Below are 22,776 nucleotides of genomic sequence, written 5' to 3'. Positions count from 1 at the left end.
TAGTGGATAACACTTTAAAAAAACCTTATAATATAAATAAATATATTATAAAAAATATTCTAATCCCCAAAAAACCACAACAAGCCTGCTTTACATGACCACATAATTAAAACCGACGGCATTCATGAGCAGTAAATGACATCATAAATTTCATGGGACAAGGTTACTTTACATCGCGGTACGACGAGGTAATGACATAACTGAAGTTGATTTATAGCAACCACAAAATACGTCGTGGTATTTAAAAAACGGTAATAAAACGATTCACATCCCACATTAAAATTAAATAGCATGCCATAACCATATATTTATTTCTGTAGATTGATATTCTAAAAAACATTATATATAATAAAAAAATTACGACTGTAAGCGCAACATAGTCATGTTCTCGGTCTGGTAACAAGACAAAACTCAGCGTTGAGTTCCGCTATTCACACGCAATGCTGGAGTGCCGCAAGTGGAAAGCGGAAGTGTCTTAATGGGAACAAAATGGGAACTAGGTTCCCAAGCCCCCTCGACGTAGGCCCCTTGCAATGTGCGTGAAGAAAAACAATTATCATTTACATCCTGCATAGTGCACAGAGCTATTTAGGATAAAGTATAAAAGAAATTATTTTTAAGAATATGTTCTTACTGTTCTTTATATTTGTGATTTTCATCAAAAATGGGAAAATAGAATTCGTAACAATGATTTCTACATTTCTTATAAATTATTGTTTATTTTATTTTGCAATCTCGATTTTCCTTACAATAACTATAGTTTTAAAGCCATAAACTACTTTTTCCTCTCATAATTGTAAAATTATTATAAAGAATAGGAAAGTTCTACTACAATAATTGCAATTATTTGAAGGGCGGTCACAATGATTAATTGCTAATATGTCATTCAAGTGTCGTTGTATGAAGCTGGATTATAATTGAATTTTGATATTAATATTCATTTATTTAAATGTTATTACGTAGGAATATTTTCATGTTTAATTTATGAGTATACATCAGCTTCACGCTGTATACCGCATGTAGCAGGGTAGGCAGAAGGAACCTAGTGTTAAGATACTCCGCTCACTTTCCACCGAATTGGAAGGCATTGCGTGATGAGTGGCGGAACTTAACGCTGTGCATAGCACCAGAGTCAAGAAATAAAAATATTAAATATATGACATCTTCGACTGACAATCGAATTCCCAATATGTCTCGTTTTCAATAGTCCTCACTTATGAGCATGTGATGTGAGTTTTAATGTCACAATTTTATCATATAATAAAAAAAGATCTTTTAAAAATATCTATTATATAATTAGATTATATTATAATCTAAGACATTGAACAAACACCACGAGTAATAATTATTGTATTATAATATAGTTATGTACAATACCTATAATATTTACTAGTTAAAAATGAAACAAATCCAATAATAATATCCTTTTATACCAACCTTATATGTATATGTATTTACACACTATTACTAAATTAGAAACACAAAAAGTAATTTATTACGCTGCAGTCAAAATATTTGTAATTGTAGGCTTTGTACAGAATATATACACATTTAGCCTCATTATAATTCCATGTAAAGTCATTGCTAACAGAATATATTAAATTACGTCATAACTGAATTTCCTCACCGCTAAAAAATAAGTAGTGTTTTATTTCGAAGATTCATATTTTACTTTTACAAATTACGTTTATAAGAACAATTTTATTATTTTAGCGCTTTTCACGTTTTCACACTAAATAATTTATTTTCTTCAAGGGGAATCAAACCCACGTACTGTGCCACAGACCCACGACGGCCGTAGCGTATTTCATTCAAAAAACTCATTCAGTAAAAGGTACATATATGTATATAAAACAAATGATTAGCGTCGGACATATATAAATATAAAAATCATATTATCATACTAATATTATAAATGTAAATGTTAGTTTGTCTGTTACGCTTTCACGCCAAAACTACTTAACAAATTATCTTGAAGCTTTATGCACATATTCTTATAGGTATTAAAAAGAACATAGGACACTTTTTATGAAAGAAATATATTATATCTATAATCTAAGAATAATTTTAAGCGAGCGAAGCCGCGTTTGAGTCTCTAGTTATTATATAATGTTCAATATCGTTGCAACAAAACGTCTATATAGCCTCTTTATCATTTAGTTTTATATCTTCATTTTATTATTTATTTCAATATTCCAATTTTCTTTTAACCGTACATAATTTACAACATCTATATAAAATTAAACATTGAAGAATTGAAAAAATATATGCGTGTACTAATTTGGATCTCAATGTACACGGCAAGGCACATCTTAATAGCTGCCTTTATAAGGCAAAAGATTGGTCGCAGCAATAAATCGTTCATGTGATCATCACGATTTTCTTAGTTCCAGAGAAGGCTCGTAACGTCTTTTTTGAAGAAAAGCAATGATGCGACAGCATGTATAGATCAATGTAATATTTATTCTTAGAGTCTTACGCCCGAAATTAATAATGTATCTCCGATCTCCAGTTAACGTCCATCTTGGAATGTTCGACATATCTATCCAATCTCTAACCTGCATGCCAATAACCATTCCGGATAATGTCAACTTATCATCAAAAGTGGATTGCAGGGCCCTCCCTGCGGTAACGATAGTTTCGTTTTACGTATCTTTTTTAAATTAACAAAATCCTAATATATATGCTAAATTAAATTTAAAATTAATTATTATTACTTATAAAAGTCCTATAAAAACTATTTTTAATAAAATAATAAATATTTAAGTCCCAAAATATTAAAAAAAGAATAAAAATTAATAATATTAAAACACTTTTTAAAACTTAATGCAATATGCTTAGGTGCGTACAATGGAACTTGAACATGTCATTTTGACAGCATATGTTTTTATAATATAATAATTAATTGTTAGTTTTAAGATACTTTATTCCTAACCCATTTTCATGTATAAATTATTAAACATAACTTGAAACGCCATAAAATTACAACTAAACTGAACCAAAGATAATTATTTTAATTTCATTAATGGAGTCCGGCATAGTAAGGTAAGTATCGTATGTATTCATAATTTTGTTTATTAAGTTTAAATATACATGCGAAAAATTATATAAAGGCGTTAGCCTCTATAGAATTTTTGAATTCATTATAATATTAATATCGTTTTGCTTGGCTATTTCAATTTCATATTGTTTATTGCTACATTGGATAACAAAGAATAAAATTTGAGATTAAGTACAAGATTATTATTTTAACTTATATTGATGAATGCTTTATTGAACAATGAACTAATAAATACTTTATTTTTTTCAGTAAAAACAAAACAGTGATTGCAAGAAATTCATTAAATATTTTGTAGCTTATAAGAAATGTATGGAGAATAAAGCTGATAAAATTACTAAACATGGAGCAAGCTAGAATTAAGAAATAAAAAATATTTATATAAAGAGACAAATAAAAAAATAGGTTACATTTTTTTAATAATAAAAAAATTACAATACACATTGTTTTCCTTATTCACCCCCAAAAACAAGTAAAACTATGATTAACTGACGATCTTCTCACTTAAGTAATTAATAAATATAAAATATTTGAATAATTATTCATCTTATAAAACAACTATTTACGTCCTTTCTGTGATATCTTATATTGCAGCGCTGTCCTCATTATCTATCATGTCATGAAGGTATTTCCATTCCTGGTACTTCCTCCAAATTAAGATCTCTGCAAATGGAGTGCCATAATATGAAATTATCTTGCAAATGTTCTAAAAATATAAAATTTCTATATTAGGTATATAATTCATGAATATTAATAAGTTTAATACTATTTACACACCATACTAATAAATTATAATAAGTTTTTTTTTTATATGGTCCGTCCCCTATTTCCATACCATAGGTAATATTAGGTTAACATAATACCTTTCTATTATGTTCCTGGTTTAATATATGCTTGCTTGCAGCTTTGCTTTAGTACTTGGATTAAGAACTTGTGTTAATAAATATGGTCTATTTGGTACTTTACTTCCATTGATTACCATAATGTCTTGCATCACATTTTGCTGCCTATAATAAAATATAAAATATTATTTTACAAATATATGAGATAGTAATTTGGAAAAGCTCAAATTAAGAAATGAAATGGTAATTAGTAACTGAGATTAAGTATACAACAAAAAGTTTACATAATTTGCCTGCTTTTGTAAAGAAAACTTTATATAACTTAATAATACTCACATGGCGATTAAACACATAAGTGTTCGAGTGCAACCAATTGCAGCAATAACTCCAGGAAAGGCACCAACTTGATAGAAGTTTTTAGCACTCTCTTGATATATTGTTATATGCTCACTGCATATATTTGTAATTGCTGACACTGACTACATAATACTATCATTACTATCACTCGAAGAAATGTCACTCCACATATTTATTTACTTTAAAAATCAAATATAATATAAATGCAATTTTGCAATCCGGGGATATGATAAAGTAAACCCCAAAATATGTCGGATCGCAATTAGCTGTCATTTTTGCTATCCACAGTAATGTCAAAATGGACAGATCGTTTATTGGCACGCACAAGCTGTCATTTTCATACAAAGTTCCCTCTTCATCTCCAGTTAGTCCTCCCAACGATAGATTGAAGTTAAAGATTGAAAATGAAGTACTTCGATAGGTTATTGGCAAGCTAAACTCAAAAAATAGATTGATATTTTAATCTATGGTAGCAATTTATGGATTAGGATCGATTATTAACATTGGGCGTTAGTATATACACACTAGTTTTCTTTTAGTTTTGCTGGTTTTTAATTATACATTTTCCAAAGCCATAAAAAAGGTGCTGTTAAGAAGTGAAAACTAAGGAATAGAAAATTTAATTACACACAAATAGATATTAATGACCTATAATATGGGTTCAATTCCCACTCTAGGAAATTGAACATTTAATGTTCTTATTTCTCCGCTCCGGTATCGAAAGCGGGGCGTTGGGTTTCGCCACTAAATATGCAATGCCTCGAGAATTCTGAGGAAAGTGAGATGTGTATGTATCTTAATACTAAACTCCCTCCTTTCCTGTTACACGCGGAATGCAGCGTGCAAAAAAGAAGGATATTATTTAACTTAAATATTGCTGCATAACCATAATGTTAAAATATATGTAGCCTACGATTCTTCATATAAAGGTATTTTAAGTTATGGAGCTAAAAGATACTTTTCCATATTGCCTTATTTAATCTCGAAGGCTGATTATCATTTAAAATCATAAGTAAAACTTCAATATTAATATTTAATACGGCCTTTTTTCAATGTTAATATTATATATTTTATCTACGGTCTAATGGGTTGTTTTACCATTTATAAATTGTCAGAATAAAGTGCGAATGGATATTATATTTTGTAGCGTCACGCTGTATGCCGCACACAGTAGAGTTAAGACACTCTATTCCCCATTTTCACCAAAGCAAAGAAAGGAATATATTGAATATTAAATAACACTTATTGATTTAAAAATACCTAACGTACCTAAAATTAGTGTTGTTTTTCTACACCTGTCATAGCTTTATATTTATTGTGCAACCACAAATTCTATGTAAACAGACTATATCAAAATATTATGTAGTGACACATCACTCCATTTTCTTATCTTAAGTTAAGCTTCCTAGTAATATACATATAATACCTAAATATTAAATTCTCAGGCTATTGTTCAACATCGAGTGATTTATGTGCCTCTGGCTTCCTTACAATATGCGTACTTTATGGATCAGTATTGGAGAAACAACTTATCGATAGTATTGTTCTCGCGTAAGGAAAGTAGGTCAGTGTGACAGGTGTTCTAATTTTGAGGAACTAAGATCTAGTAATATTGTATGAGAATTTAAGTTTTTTGAAGTTAGATGTAAAGAAAAATAATATTTTTTGTTCGTGGAGCACTGAGTGGGAATCGAACGCAGAACCCTGTGCCACAACTTGCCTGACATCATTGTACATAGGTAATATTTTTCTATACTCACAACTAGTTTTTGCGACGCCATTGTTTTACTTAAACGTAATATAGTTGTTGTTTATAGAAATAAAACGGAAATCATTTAAAGATCACATGAACATCCTTCAAAGATTTAATGATATAATTAATGAAAATATTATTATATGTAAAATTGTTTACTTAAAAAAAACTCAACATTTATTTATTATAATTTAAGTGTAAGAAGATTTTATGTGTGGAAAAAAAATAGGAAAATTTTATACGATAATATAAGACATTTTTAGTGGAATATAAATTTAAAATAAATTACACAGGACATAAACGCAGTTTGAAACGACTACTGCCATTCTGTTAGTAAATTTATTTTTGTTTTTTTTTTCAGCTTCACGCTGTATCCCGCATATACCAGGAGAGGCAGATAGAACATAGTGTTAAGACACTACGTTCCTCACTTTCCGCTGCGCCGCGACGGCCTCATAATATATTAAATAGCAACAAACTGTATATAAAACATAACTGAATTACATAACTACCATCTAATCATTAGGTATAATTATAGTATAAATTCGATAAATACAATTAAGAAGATAATTAAAAGAAGAAAAAAACAAATACATCAACATGCAAAAGAATAGCCGGCTCTATGCTTCAGTGCTGCCGCGCTAAGTTCACGGCCAGCGTCTCTGTAGATTCTAAGATATATGTAGAAAAAACGCACGTTAGCTACAAGTATATATAACGTGTAATGTATATAAAAACTAGTTTTAACTAGTAATAACATATGAGCTTGATATTAATAACTATTAAGAAATATTCGGTATTTATGGGTTTTCGTTCATAGTGTTTTTCTTTTATTACAGGTGCATTAGCTTCACGCTGTATGTAGCAGAGTGGACAGAGAGAATATGGGAATCTAGTGTTATGACTACGTTTTCCTTTTTCCGCCGAATTTTTGAAGCATTGGGTGTTGAATGGTGTAACTCAATGATGCGCTTTGCCTTAGTGAGGAATAAAAATATTAAATATTCTATTCGTTGATAACACTTGTGCTCGTGCGCCATATGGCAGTGAAATGAGAAAAAACTTTTGACAAGTTTTATTTTCTCTTAACTTGCAATACGTTGCCAGGGAAAAGAAATAATGACTTCCCTTTAATTGGGAATCGAACTTAGAACTATCGCATTTACTGTGAAACACTTTACTCAGCCAAGATGGCGCACATACGACGATGGCATATATTCGTAAAGTATATAAATGTATATTGCATTAGTTAGATAACGACGAAGTCTACAATTACTAAAAATTCTATATTAGAATTTTAACTTTTAAGTCTACAAAGAGAAGATATTAAGATGTAACATTTGAAAGCAATCTTTAAAGATTACACGTAACGGAAGTGATCGGGCACAATTCATAGCATTAACCTATGACCGACTCTTTTATTGACGGAAGTTCAGTTTTTTGTTGCATTACCCATTTATTATATCATCATATATATATATATATATATATATCATATACAAGGGTTATGGTTTTAATTATTTGTTTAAAACGACCTGAGCATTTGAGCTTTGTGAACGTATTCCTGATAAAATATACTGAGAATTTTTTTTCTACAAGCTTTGGTCCATGCATAGCAAAGTAGGCAAGAAGGAAGTAATGTTAAAACCCTCCGTTCCTCGCTTTCTGCCCGTAAAAGAAAAAGCTAAAAGACAATACGAGTTAAGTGACCGAACTAACCGCCGCATTTTGTCTTATCAGGGCGGGGAATTGAAAATATTTGGTTCCTTGAGTGAAAATCGAATCCAAAACTACTGATACTAATCAACTGCACCACTACGGCTTCCCTATCCTTACATGTATATAAATACTAATAATTTACTTAAAGTTACTTTCACAAAAAGCTATAAATAATTCAATCATTTCTAGACTCATAATACATAAACAATAATAACGAATGGTCCTTATAAAATGAAATTTAATATTCCGAATTTGGACGTCTTCGTTCGTACAAGATTCATTTTATTACTTCACTTACACAACTGTTCGTGATGGAGGTCGCGGGTTACGTGAACCGTATGCGATTGTTTATTATTACCAAGAACCAAAACACGATCGAGAAGCACGTGCAGACTATAATTACAGGCTGCTGCTTCATTGCACTTTATTTTCTTTAGTAATTAAATAACATCAACTTCACGCTGTATCCCGCACAGAAGTGTAGAAAAAGGGAACTTAGTGTTAAGACACTACCCCCTATTCGCTTCAATAAACTTAAATAATCACAACGTTACTCCGTCAACGATCAGTCTATAACATTCTATAACAACTTACATCTATGTTTCCCAACAACCAATTAATATATCGAATGTTATCTTGCAGGTCAAAAGTCGTACATATATTAAGATATTTAGTATAGGCTCAATTATATTAATTTTGTAATATTTCACAGTCTACGCTGTTACTATTACTAAATTGCGTTACCGACCGCAGCTCATCCCAAACCTATCACGACAATCTTGAGAACCGAGCGACTTGCGAAACTATTAATATAAGAGATAGTAAGAACTATACAATCGTTTATATAAATTTTATCAATTTCACGCTGTATCCCGCACACAGCAAAGTAGGCAGAGAGAATCTAGTGTTAAGGCACTCTATACCCCACACTGTTGAATTCCAGGGACATTGCATGTTGAGTGGTAGAACACAACGCGACGCTTTGCCTCGACACCGAAGAAACGAAAATATAAATTTAAATTAATATTTTATTTCTTCGAGTGGGGATAGAACTCACAACCAGTCGCGTTAACAGCTACAATTTGTGCTTTATATAAAGGATGATCATAAATCTATTAAGAAAGGTGATTTTTTTGAAATATCTTTTTGTATTCAGTAAAGCAGCCGCATTCGACTCGCGTCATCCTTCATTTTTACGTAATGTATTGTCAGTTGCAATACTTTGACCTCAACAGGCCTTTGTCTCCAAAGATATCATAGATACACATTGGCCCACTCGATGTCGTATTTACGTCATCGTAAATTTGAAACGTCTAATTTTATTTTGGCATTTCTAAAATTACGGTAATAATAATATAATAATAATAATGTCTCTTACTTTTGTAACTTAATTTTTTTAAGCTCCATGCTTCACGTAGGCAGAGGGTACCTAGTAAGACTTCGTTTCCCACTTTCCTTGACTGGCGGATTTCAAATCAAATATTTTAAATATAAATAAATATTAGTAATCATTACCCCGAGTGGGAATCGAACCCCTAACCGCATCGTTTACGATCACACCCTGCCCTGCATCACGGTGGTATATATTTTATATTTAAACATAATTGGAATTAAACATAATTTAAGTATCGTTTATTGAATCCGTAATAACTAGAATGCAATTATTAGCTCTTTGTTTAAACTTCATTAGGCACCATTAAAGCATGCACGGATAATCATTTTATAATTGCTCGCGTTCTTACATCCTGAATGTATTTGCAACACGATTCTAAGATCACAATCTATTACGGCTCTCCGTGATGCACTGCTCACGGAGTTTTAGATTCATCTTCCGATTTTAAGGTTTTAAAGTCATGAAGATGTTAAAGTTCATATGTTCCGGATATCATTTGTTTTTCTTATTTGCTAGGTTGTAGGATACAAGTATTTATGAGGAAAATTTAATAATTTTCATTAAATTTGGTGCCTACGTTCATTTAAACTATATTATAGCCTCATTTCGTCCTCCAACTCCTTATAATTTTTTTCTTACCTCATCGAGATAAGAAGAAAGGAGATTTACCTTTATACTGCAATGTAAATATTAAATAGTTAATCTAGACAAAATTCTAACTCAAGCCAACCAGAATAAAAAACCACACAGTCTCAACACAGTTTGAAACTCACATGGTAAATTCCACCACATCACGATCTTGACCAGAAGGCCTAGAAAAGGTAGAGAAAGGAGATAGAAAAAAGAGAGACGCATCACTAAGATTAATTGCTTTCATTATAAAATGAGCAGAGTAAGAAAGATACATATAGTAGAATAGATACACAAGGACGAGCGAGCCATATTTAACATGGATCTCGACGTCGCAACAATATTAGACATGTAATTTATGATTTTAATATTATAATAATATTTTATTGCTTCGATTCTTACTCAATCGCCAGCTTAATTTAATGAAATTTTGTGCTCACTTATTATAGTTTACGATGGAACTTTACAACATTACTTTTATTCGATTAGTGGTTAGATTGGGTAAGTAAATTTTATAAACGCTATAAATAATAGTTTTATCGAGAATGATGATTATATGAAATTAATAAATACATATGTTCGACTAATTTGTATGAAATTTACATATTAATATGTACATTGTTTGGAGGTATAACAGCAAAATGCGGCTTTTGTGATCCCTTTCATAGGAAGCAGCAACGCATGATGTCAAATGTGGTTCTGGAGGCCCAACTTAAGATTGTGAACCTCTCTCACAAATTCCACGAGGTGGTGATCTACACAGACATCGACTTTGCTGCAATTTGTATGAAATTCGCCTCGTGATTAAAACCTATAGGGTGCTTTCCGTGGACCTACAGTTATAAAATTAGGCACGAAGTGAAAATTTACTATGTAAATAATATCCAAAAAGTGTAATTTATTGGTATTTCCTAGAAAAGAATCATTACGAAATATTATATGTACTTCATACAAAAATGCACTCAGCATGTCAAATATAAATTTGTCAAGTTGCACTTCCTGTTGACCTACAATCCTGAAATTGGTACGGAAGCCGCGGTGGGCGAGACTACACTCTCGTAAGCAATACTTCACGATAAGGCTAGGCTAGTTTTTATTTTTACTCTGAAAATATCACAATAACACGCCTCTGCCAGTACGTACTATTCTAAACGAGGATAAAATACTAGATATAAATTGCTTAGACAATTAAACCATATTAATTAAAAAAATATTTCATCAGTTAAATAGTTTCAATATCTTCCTAGTAATTAAGTAACCTTTAGCTATAAGAGGATTAATGATGAGGCAAAATTCGATGCAAATAAAAAGCAAACGTGTAATATTAGACCAGTATAGTGACCTCCGAGTCTAAAACATCATTCACTATTGGATTTTATTTTTTTTATATTCAATATTAAACAGAAGGTCAACGTTATTTATATCATAAATCTAATATATTTGACGTGATTTAAAAAAGATGAGATATTTAAAAGAATAAGGTGAAATCGTTGCTCGTTGCGTTTTATCATTTTATTATCAGTTTTTAAAAGGTCATTTTCAATAACCTTTTTAGGCCTCTTATTCGTTCATTATTTTTGTATATTTTTAAATAAACTTAACATTTGATGAACTATTGTAGTTGTATATAGAAAATATGAACAAACCATAAAATAATAATAAAATGAATAAGAAAATTTATCAGTATAAAAAAGAAAAAAATAACTTTACACTTAATTCTCTGCAGCTTAATTTCTATTTATTTCACACTACGAACACGGAGGGCCGTATCATAAATCAACTGAAACATTAATTGACTTTATAGATGAGAATAAGGACATAGCTGCCTCTGTTACAGTTACAGATTTAGTAGGCTCTTATATAACTCGAGTAGTCGACTGTAATATTTGAATTTGCTTCCTTATTCTAGCATATCAGCTAAGAGATAACAGAGAAAGCTTTCCAATATACACCGTAAAAGACTAACTGGGCGACAGATTAACGTGAGATAATTGCGCACAATGGACTCCTTAGCGAGCCTTCTAACATTCTAAATTATGTGAACTCTGTGTTTATCCTTTTAAAGATTTATGTAATGATTATATATGTTTACAATGGGCATTTCCCATTTTTGCCCTTTTTGGAATATTATTTTGCCGAAATATAAAATTTTGGCAAAACAATATATTAATATTTTGTATATATAAAAGTGTCACGTTATAGTTACCACGTGTTAAACTTTTAAAGCAGGCTAACTTTTATAAATAATTTTCCAGTAAACATTATGAGAGTCTATTATTGTATTTTTTTTTTCGCTTAACATTTACATAGTTAAAATCATATCAACTTCACATTGTATCCAGAGAGATGGCGAAGAGAACCTAGTGTTTAGACACTCCGTTACCCATTACTTCGCGTTGGGATAGAACCAGTCGCGCTTACAGTCACACACTTGTGCCCCTGGCCAAAAAAAAACGAGTATATTGGAAATAGTTAGAGATTGAAATTATTTACCACTCAGCTCTCTTTTTACTGTGTATAAAAATTTTGATGCCAAAATTATTATTCATATTATATTACTGTCATTTTAAATATACCTTAGTTATTAGTTAACATATAAAGGTTAGATTACATGAGTATCGTATATTAAAACATTGAAGCGTAACGTTCTTAAAGAACTCGGAGAATATCGACTTACCTAAAATTATGAATTAACGTGAAATATTTTATTTCATTTTGTGAAGGTTGTCTAGTAACAGAACACCCCTTCCAACATTAGCAATCATATTTGAATATTATTTTGTTTTAGAAAAACATTTTTGAAAACCTTTTTTTTTCTTTTCTAAGTATAGAATAAAAATTAATAAAATTCTTAGTGCAATTAAAAAGAGAAGAGCAATATTTTTTGGTATGAACCTATAGTTAAGTAAAGTAGAGTTAAGTATATATCAATGTTTAGTACAAAATATAAAAAAAAGCTATGAAATATAAGTAATTTATTTAGAACTTTGCCCAGTTTGATTATTTAATATATCTTTGTAGTCAGGGTATTATAAGGTTTATGACGGGTAGGATATTTTATTACAATATATTTACATAGGACGACAGTAGCAGGGATTTTCATGAATTAATTTTATTTTCATAGCGTGAAGCTTATTTATTTTTACAGTTTAAAATTGCATAACCGATTTTACATACATGGAAAATTGGAAAAAGTAGTGATATACAACTATATAGTGTTGCTTCACTAACTCCTGTACATATTTTAAAAAACATAATCGATAATACATAAACAAAATCTAATATTACTTTAAGTTGAATTAAATAAGTAATAAATCCCAAGGAAATAGGTTTAATCGTCAAGTTAATCGAGTGCCTAATGGCCTGCTAATTTGCTCTAATACGGTACTTGAACTGTTATATTGCTTTTACAGATAAAATGTTAAAATAAATAATTATTTTTTTAGTTGTAACACTATTAAAAACTAATAGACATGTGTATCGATAAAGTAGAGTATTTATGGTATCAAGAGTAAAAATAAACGTCAAAAAAATAAAAATATAATATTCCTAACAAATGTACTTACATTGTGCTATTACATAAATTTATGTGTGGTTTTATTTTAAACTATACGAATATAATATTTAATATTTAAGTATACCCTTAGTAAAAAGGAAATTTTATGGAATGCTGAGTTATTTCAACATACCTACATAGAAATTATTATATTTAATCATATTAAAAAATTATAAATTATTTAATGTTTTTATATCAAAGAGTATGAATATATCCATTTAGCACGCATAATTACTTATTTGTAGATCCATATATAAACGTACTTAACATATAGCATATAAGGAAAAATATTGTGAAAAAAATGTGCTTACAATTACCATAATCATGTCCTCATTGCACATTCGTAGATAAAATTGTAGTTTAATTATGAAGGTATTCTATGAACTGACATTTTTTTCTGTTGTTTGATATTTACTCATGTTATATTATAATTACCTAAAGCTTATACATAATATTTTAGAAAGTTATTAAATGAAGTAAGTTATAATAATCCTCTTAATTATTAGCAATGTCGTAATTTCATTTGATATTATTTTTTTCTTCGCTTTTGTAAAAAAAGTCCTTTAGACTATCAATAAACCGATAATAAATTGCAACATTCATATTAAAATATTCGCCATACAATATTTTTTTTTACGTAACATTACTTTTTTGGTTGTTTTATCACATGAATTATGATTTTAGTATGAAAACTATTGATTTAATTCAATAATTAACAACAATTTGTTATAAGTTCTTTTTTCCAATTTTACTTACAAAGCATAAGATAAAGCATTTTAAATCAGAGCTAATCTTCTTTTAGTTATTTCAATTGATCTCTATTTTTTAGTAAATATTATATTTGCTATTTATATTCAACTAATACAATTTTAAACCTAAAAAAAACGATGAAATCTTTAAATTAATATACAAATGTAGTTGATTTCAAACTAACATTTATCGGGCTTTATTAAGTAACTAAAATAAAAATATATATTAAAAGTGAAGCTGTCAAATTGGACGACTTCATCATAGTTAAAAACAGTAATTATATATTTATATATGACAAGGTCAAAGTTATAATTATAGAATTTTAATAATACAATAACATAGTCATATCTTTAGAATTTTATGTTGCTAATCATAAACATCGTGGTATACCCTATTTATATAGGGTCCCTCAATATGAAATATCTCCAGATAGGGTGGAGAGCGTACAGAAATGAAACTATTAAAAAATAATAATAATTCATTCCCCCGAGTGGAGATCGAACCCATAACCATCGCGTTACAGTCACACGCTTGTGCCCTTGCACCACGACGACCTCTTTTACTTTAATCTATTGTGATTTTTTAATTAAATTAATTGTACTCATATAGTATTATAATAGTTGAATAACTGCGTCTAACAAGCGTCGAAGTAAGGTAAAGAGGTACCCACACCTCGTACGCACGTTACAAAAAATAATATGATGTAATTACTTAATGAGTGTAAATGCAAGACCGACTTTATATTTAATAATGTTATTCCAAAGAATTATAATAACCTACTTGAATATTTATATACACAGTTCCAAGCAAAGCTCCAAGTTCCAAGCAAACGAGGATTGTTTACCATATTTTTTTATAGACTACCTACCTACTGCGTATTTATTTTATGTAAAACTGAATAAGTTTTTATTTGAGTTTATATACAATTGATGTTTATTTTAAAGTTTGAGGTTTTGCTAACGATAATCTAGTTTAACAGCTTTTTGTTGTCTAAATCAACATCTAATTATTTACTAGACTTGCAATAATATCAGATTATTAATTATTAAAAAAATAATTTAAATAAATCAGCTTCCCGCTGTATACCGAACACAGTATGGTACGCAAAGGGAATTCTGGAGACATTCTGTGTTGACTGGCGGTACTCAACGCCGCGCTTCGCAGCACGTGCGATAATCAATATTATTAATAGAACACTGATATGTATGTATGTAAATTGCACAAATAGACACCCCTATATTCCCTTAAAATAATAATCTAGACTGTTTCTTAGTAAACTTAGAAATATAAAAAATAATTTAGTACAATTTCATACGTCAGGAACACGTTTACCAGTCGACAGTTCGTACCAACAATTATAAAAACATCATATGTGAATTGAATTTAAATTCTATATAACATACTTTATGTTGTTATATAAAATGATGGAAGAATGCGTGGTGATAGCGCATCGCAATTTGGACGTTTATAATTATTTTGTGGAAGTACATTTTTGTCATTGTCTTTCTTTAGTTGTCTTCTTATTAAATAGGTTTTTATTCTATTCTTTTTTACTAATAGGAATTATAATTAGGTTGTCTGGTGGAGATTGCTTAAAGCAATAAGACCGCCTTTGCATACGTGTTTTTCTTTAAATTTTACTTGTGTTGTTCTGTCTATATATTTCATTTATGTGTGCAATAAAGTATATTCTATTCTATTCTATTCTATAATTTAATTATAATTAATTCGTTGTATAGATAGGTATGTACTGACTGAAGACTAATATTACAAATATAAATATTGGATACTGTATTCATATAAATACATGTCCTTGATTTAAAAAAAATAACAGAATAGCATAAAATACCTTAAACAATAAGCCAAAGATTTTTAAAATTCAAATACATATAAAGATGGTAATTATAAGGTCAAAATAAGAAAAATATTCGTTTAAAAATAACATAATATCTGAAACATTTGTCAAGAACGAGAAATTTATATACGCGCTATTAGATAAGTACCGGTGGTTATAGGAAGTTTTCCAAGTTACACCTATTAAATTAAACTGCCAAAACAATTTGTAAGAGATATCGAAATACGATTTATTACAGCTATATTATATCGCATAGATTTTTATTACTAGCCGCGTAACATCAAAAGAGTCAAAATTTTAATTTTCTTTCGGACGTATACACTCGTCATGGGCCACGGTTTCGCATTCTTTTATACATATGGCTATGTAGAGAAAGCTCATTATCTACTCGTAACTACTACTTGCGTAATTTATCTTTTAAAAAAAATTTAGACATCTCAATTTAATGTTATTTAACAATCATACTTAACTACTGTTCAGAATAATAATTTTCGGCACATTTAAATCATCTAGTAGTAATAATAGTTCATAAATATTAATAATAAAAATTAGATTATTTGTAATAAAAATCAAAACGCACCGTCTGGCTGAGACCGAAGGATTTCCAACTACAAGTAATATTATCCTTAAAACACTCGCAATATATACATATACATATATATGTGTATGTATGTATGTCCAACACAAGTCACTAAACGCAAGTGGATGCGTCTTCCCCGACGCGCGGACATCAACTGTTCCTCCAGCGCACGCGTACCTTAAAGCGTCGTGATAACCGATAACTATGGATAAGCTAATACAAAAAATATTTACGAAACACCGTAATACGACGCCTCGGACTTTTCTCAAAGAATATTTCAACACCGATCAGTTGTTATGAATGGACGGATCACGCTTCGCTGCTTATTTGGAGTTCAAACCCGTGTGAATTAGATATTTAGTTCAATAGAACTACCTTTTTACAATTTTTAATATTTCTATATTAAATTATAGTAAAATAATATAAATATAATTTAAGCAATATTATTATTATGTTATCTATGTAACGATTGTTACAGCGAAATAAAAAAAAGTAGTTAGCTCATTAAATGCATAAATTATATGTAAATTGTTTTAGGTAATTCAATTCTGACATAATAGTTAAGTGTTTTTCACGGTACGCTGTTTTAAAGTGGGTACCTCTCTAAATTATGAATATAAGTCCAAAATAATGTTCATATCCACCAAGGCTTTATATATCGAATAAGCAACACGAATATTTTTTGTGAAATCCAAAGTAATCCACTGCCAAGTGTATTCTTGGCATTGTGTTAGACCTTTGCATCATACAAATAAATATTTATTTTGGCAGAACTTACTAAGCGAAAGTAGCAAGTGCCTATTCATTTTCAGTATACATTTAGGTATTTAGAATATATAGTCTTAGTAAATCAATAAAAATATATATAAACTACGAGTATTTCAGTTGCCTAAATTTGGGAATTATGTCAATATTTGTAGTTTCTAGTACCATTAAATACATAATATGGGTATCTATATATTAAAAATTCCAAACTTAGTTGCTTTTTAAGGATTCTATTTATTATTTTGGTATATTAATACTTTAATTGGTCAACGGAAGATGGTGAAATATACTAAAATATGACTGACTTATAAGGAATAGGTGTTTTAAAGTCATGAGCGGCAACAACTCGCCAGTAAAGACTCCCATTTATAGATATTGGGATTCATTCCATAGGAAATCAGCTTAAATTAAAACTGCTAACAAATCCTAATATTATTAAATAGTTATAATAGACATTTTTTCTTCACGCTGTATCGAGCACACAGCAGGCTAAGCAAAAGGAACCTGGGAACCTATTCTTAAGGCACTCTGTTCCCCATTAAAACATTTTCTTCTTCACCATTCCACCAAATCCTTGAGGCATTTCCTTGTTGAGTGGCGGAACTTAACGAAACGCTCTACCTCATTCATTCCCCAAGTAGGAATCGAACTCATAACCGTTGCGTTTACAGTCACACTCTGCGCCACGGTGCCCACAACAATCCATACCTATATTATAAATTCGAAAGTAACTCTGTCTGTCTGTCTGTCTGTCTGTCTGTCTTTCTGTCTTTTACGCAATCAGGGCTAATTTAATTATGATAAAATACTCATATAGAGATACTTGAGGGTTCCGGGATGAACATAGGATACTTTTTTTTCTCATATTTGTAATATTTTCGATATATACCAATATATTAAAATACTTATTAATTTGACATACAATTTATTCCGCCATGTTAATAACAACCGTCGTTGCTAAGCAACGATTTGCAAAGTTTGTTGTTAGAAAAGTCACTCAACATGAGCTTGCTTAACGCATCTCTCTATTGAAAACTGAAAATAATTTCATAAATATTCGTATAGTTCAAGCGCGCGTAGCCGCATTCGGGTCCGCTAGTATATATATAAAATTATTATAATATCTTATGAATGTATATAAAATAATATTCCATATATCCTACTCTCAAGTGTGCGAGGGAATGCGGCCCTGATTTACGAGATAGCACGTGCAGGCTACAAGCTAAGGTTGGATATATTAAATATTGAACCTATCATTATATACGCTTTATTATCTCAAGTAGCCGAACCTATATTAAAGACGATTAATTTAAAGTGTTTACTGTATAATTTTATTTTCGCGTTTATTTTTATATATTTTTGAAGATATATATACATGGAAGTTTTCGTTATAGAATACATGTATATAGTATGTTTATTTTTTAGCTCTGGTGTCTAGGTAAAGTGCTGCGTTGAATTTCGCCATTCAACACGCAACTCCTCCAGAATTCGGCGGAAAGTTTCGGTATATACCAATATATTAAAATACTTATTAATTTGACATGCAATTTATTCTGCCACGTTAATAACAACCGTCGCAACCGATTGCAAAGTTTGTTTTTAGAAAACATCACCCAAAATGAGCTTACTTAACGCATCTCTCTATTGGAAACTGAAAATAATTTCATAAATATATTTAATAAATATTCGTATAGTTCAAGCGGGCGTAGCCGCGTTTGGGTCCACTAGTTTTTTTCTATAAATAAATATAAATGGCAAGGACGTAGGCGTAAAATATACCTACCTTTTTAATCTATTGATTACTTAATGAAGTAAACTGTTTTACGGTGAAAGCTACGCTGGCTGTTACCAGATACCTAGTATCTGAATTATAAAGCTAAATTCTAATATAATATAAATGAGAAAGTCTGTCTGTTCGCAACTGTCACATTTAAATGGCAGGTACAAGGGCTTATTATCACGAAAAACATTATCCCTTTCTCAGCCGGTGAAATATATAAATATGAATTTTCCTGGGTTTGCTTATATAACATGATTATATTATAACTGTTATGAAAGAGACAAGTTTAGTTTTAATAGTTATTTAATAATATAATTTTAATCATTATTATTTAATAATTTTATTTTAAAAGTACTACACTTTTTTATGTAGGTACCCCTACATCAGTAAAGTTTTATTGTACTTACCCTGTTTTCTCCAATATCCGTCCATATTTACAAAAATAAATTAAAATAGCTTCAAGCTATATTCCGCACATAGCAAGGAAGGCAGAGGGAACTTGGGAACCTTGTGTTAAGATACTTCCCATTAAGAAATTTCCGTTCCCCGCTTTGTTGAATAGTACATACTCAACGCAGCGCCTTGCCTAGAGCGAAGAAATGAAAATATTAAATATTGTATGTATTTCTTTGAGTGGGAATCGAACCCACAACCTCTCGCGTGTGCCCCTGGGCCACAACTGGGTACTTATATTTACTGTTGTATTAAAAAAGGTTAATCATTATATAAATAACTAGCGGACGCGCGCAGCTTCGCTTGCGTATTTAGGGGTGAATTCTAAAAAACCACGAAACATGTGTTCAATGAAATATTTTTGAGAGTCTAAATTTCAAATTTTATAAAAATCGGTGGCGATTTAAAGATTTTTCCATACAAACTTTCATCCCCTTATTTGCACCCTTAGTGGGTGAATCCTAGAAAACCATGAAACACATGTTCAATTAAATATTTTTAAGAGTCTAAATTTCAAATTTTATAAAAATCGCTGGCGATTTTAGAATTTGTCCATACAAACTTTTAACCCTTATTTGTACCCTTAGGGGAAGAATTCTAGAAAACCATGAAACATGTGTACAATTAAATACTTTTAAGAGTCTGAATTTCAAATGTTATAAAAATTGGTGCCGATTTAAATAAAATTCTATACAAACTTTCAACCCCTTATTTGCACCCTTAGGGAGAGAATTTTGGAAAACGATGAAACACGTATTCAATTAACTACTTTTAAAAATCTAAATTTAAAATTTTATAATAATCGGTGCCGATTTAAATTTTTTTCCATACAAACTTTCAACCCTTATTTCATCCTTTTAACGTTAAAATTTTTCAAAATCTCTTCTTAGTGGATGTCCAGGTTACGAAAGTAAACATCTGTCCAAATTTCATATTTCTACGCACAGCGGTTACGGCTGTGCGTGCGTCTTACCTTAGTCAGTGAGGACAAGACCTTTTATATATATAGATTATATTATGTAATTTAAGTATTAAGCAATTTATAATTAAAAACCCCTGGCACAAAAAGCTCAAGTCATACTTATAAACACCCTGTGATTCAGTGGAGGTTTAAATAGAAAGACACGCGTATGTCAATGATACTGGTAGATCACGAAATTAGTGTGTGGACTCCTTGGATCCCGGGAGGTTACATTAAAGGTTGAATTAAAGTAAAACGAAAACTCAAATAGAATTAAAAAACAAGGCTTATGAAATTATCGAAAACCTTTCATCAATTTCTTAAAAGCAGCTTATAAAATTTATGTTTTCAATTAATGTACTTAAATAATATTTAAAAAAAAATGGAATAATTTTATATCTATCACCTAATATCGTCGTCGAATATCCGGAAGTTATAAATATAAAACCAATCTATTTCGATTACATATATTATTTTAATAAACTAAGTAATTTAATATATTCAGAATCAATAAAAATATATAAGTCATTGACACTTTAAATCTTGTAAGACGCAAAAGACTAAAAGATTGCATCAATTTTATTACCTACTTATAAACAATGAATATTTGGGAGTAGTTTTATAAAATAAATCCTTTAAAGGAAATGCCACGGCGAAAGGATGTATTATATTTATTATAAGCCGATAACCATGATAAAAAAATCAAAAATCGGTTAAGCGTGAGTCGGATTTGTCCACCGAAGATTCCGTACCAATTTCATGATTGGTGGTTATAACTTAAGTTAGCGGGCATATGCATTCATTTTGTATTTAAATTTCATTCACAGTAGAGCAAAATCGAGGCATATGCATATGCATGCCTCTTGGCGACCTCAAGATAAACCATCTTAACAGAAAGACACATGAACAACCTGATGAAGGAAGTGATCCTATAAGGATTCCGTCTTTTCCTTTTGAGATACGGAACCGCAAAAAAACGTATACAAATTCCCTTCAAAAGCTTTTATTTCGCCTTGCCTGGTTATTTTTGTCGAACAACAACATTAATTTTGTTTACATCTTGCAAATAATTAATCCTATCGTCATTGGTGTGACTTTAAAACCAGTTTTAGTACTTTTATTGTTTTCTTTCACAGTTTGTAGAGATCCGCTCGCAGAAAAATAAACCTTTCATGTATATCTCATATTATGTTGGTATTATTTTTATAATCTCTATTGTACTGGTGAGACCAGTGGACGTGAATCGAATGACAGGCACAAGCTCGTGTCGTAATGCAAAAGGTCGTGGGTTCGGTTCCAGCTTGAGGAAATGAATTGTTTAATATTTTCATTTCTTCGCTCTGGTGTCGAGGCAAAAGCGCGGCATTGAATTCCGCCACTCAACACGCAATGACTCCAGAATTGGACGGAAAGTAGGGAGCGGAGGATCTACTCTGCTACATGGGTTCACACCGTAAAGTTGAAAAAAAAATATCAAAATAACAGTTTTTTTATTACTATTTCAATAATGATCTTAAAAAATTCCATTTATTTGTATTAAAAGGTTTTATATAAGAAAAACGGCTATTTACCCGCTTTATTAAAAACAGCAGCATAGTTTTATTTTATGTGGCCTCGTAAGGCAGACGTATGTCACTTAATATCGTGTGTACGCCTCGAATCAACAATAAATATTGTTTACGGAAACATTAAGCTATACTAAATACCGCTATTTAAATAAAAGTAATTTCATATTTTCATATTAAATTCATATATGGATTTAATTAATTTAGTGAGTAGCCTGATTTTATATACTCGTATTTAAATATTGGATTCCTCGTCGTGCTCATTCATTCTAATTATAAGCAAATAATTTGTCTGTACAGTTACTAACCACAAAACAATTATTAGTGGGTATTGCTTTGAGGTCGAAATCGAAGTATTGATTGAGCTTCAATTTACTTCATAAAAAAAGGTCAAGTCCGAGTTGGACTCGTACACAAAGGGTTCCGTATATTCTGTTCCTTTATACATAAAAACATCAAATTAATCACGTCTGTTGTATAGAAGCCCCCTTGAATGTTTATTTTATTCTGTTTTGTAGCGGCAACAGAAATACATTAAATAATGCCCAATGACAAACGGATAGCGGAGTCTTAGTAATAGGGTCAAGTTTTACTCTTTGGGTACATAATCATGAAAAGTTGCACAAAGGTGGAAAATGAAACTTATTATAAAGATGCCAAGATCGAACTTCTTATTGCGTTTTATTTATTTTGATATAGAGGATAGTTTTTAGGTTTAACACGGAGAATTTTTAGGTAGATATATGGACCAATTACTTA

General features: G+C 30.2%; 1 protein-coding gene and 2 long non-coding RNA genes across 3 annotated transcripts in view; 1 reads left to right on the top strand and 2 right to left on the bottom strand.

Annotated features, from left to right (window-relative positions):
• The window catches only part of GV1 (nuclear protein GV1), a 29,020-nt gene extending 12,353 nt beyond the window's left edge, over positions 1 to 16,667 (bottom strand). The window contains exon 1 of the mRNA XM_085196489.1: positions 16,494 to 16,667. The gene's annotated coding sequence lies outside the window, so the exon portion shown is untranslated. The remainder of the gene's footprint in view (positions 1 to 16,493) is intronic.
• On the top strand, positions 2,476 to 3,495 carry LOC146532506 (uncharacterized). The gene is made up of 2 exons (XR_014878714.1): positions 2,476 to 3,045; positions 3,311 to 3,495. It is a non-coding gene; the product is annotated as an uncharacterized LOC146532506 (long non-coding RNA).
• Positions 3,435 to 4,771, bottom strand: LOC146532505 (uncharacterized). The gene is made up of 3 exons (XR_014878713.1): positions 4,237 to 4,771; positions 3,922 to 4,065; positions 3,435 to 3,764 (listed from the first exon to the last, which is right to left on the bottom strand). It is a non-coding gene; the product is annotated as an uncharacterized LOC146532505 (long non-coding RNA).
• Positions 16,668 to 22,776: the final 6,109 nt, after the last annotated feature.

Source organism: Heliconius melpomene, chromosome 13 (assembly GCF_056956725.1).
Source record: "Heliconius melpomene rosina isolate 202511_hmr_F chromosome 13, ASM5695672v1, whole genome shotgun sequence".
In the NCBI taxonomy this organism is placed as follows: domain Eukaryota; kingdom Metazoa; phylum Arthropoda; class Insecta; order Lepidoptera; family Nymphalidae; genus Heliconius; species Heliconius melpomene.
This window is presented reverse-complemented; position numbering and strand designations above follow the sequence as displayed.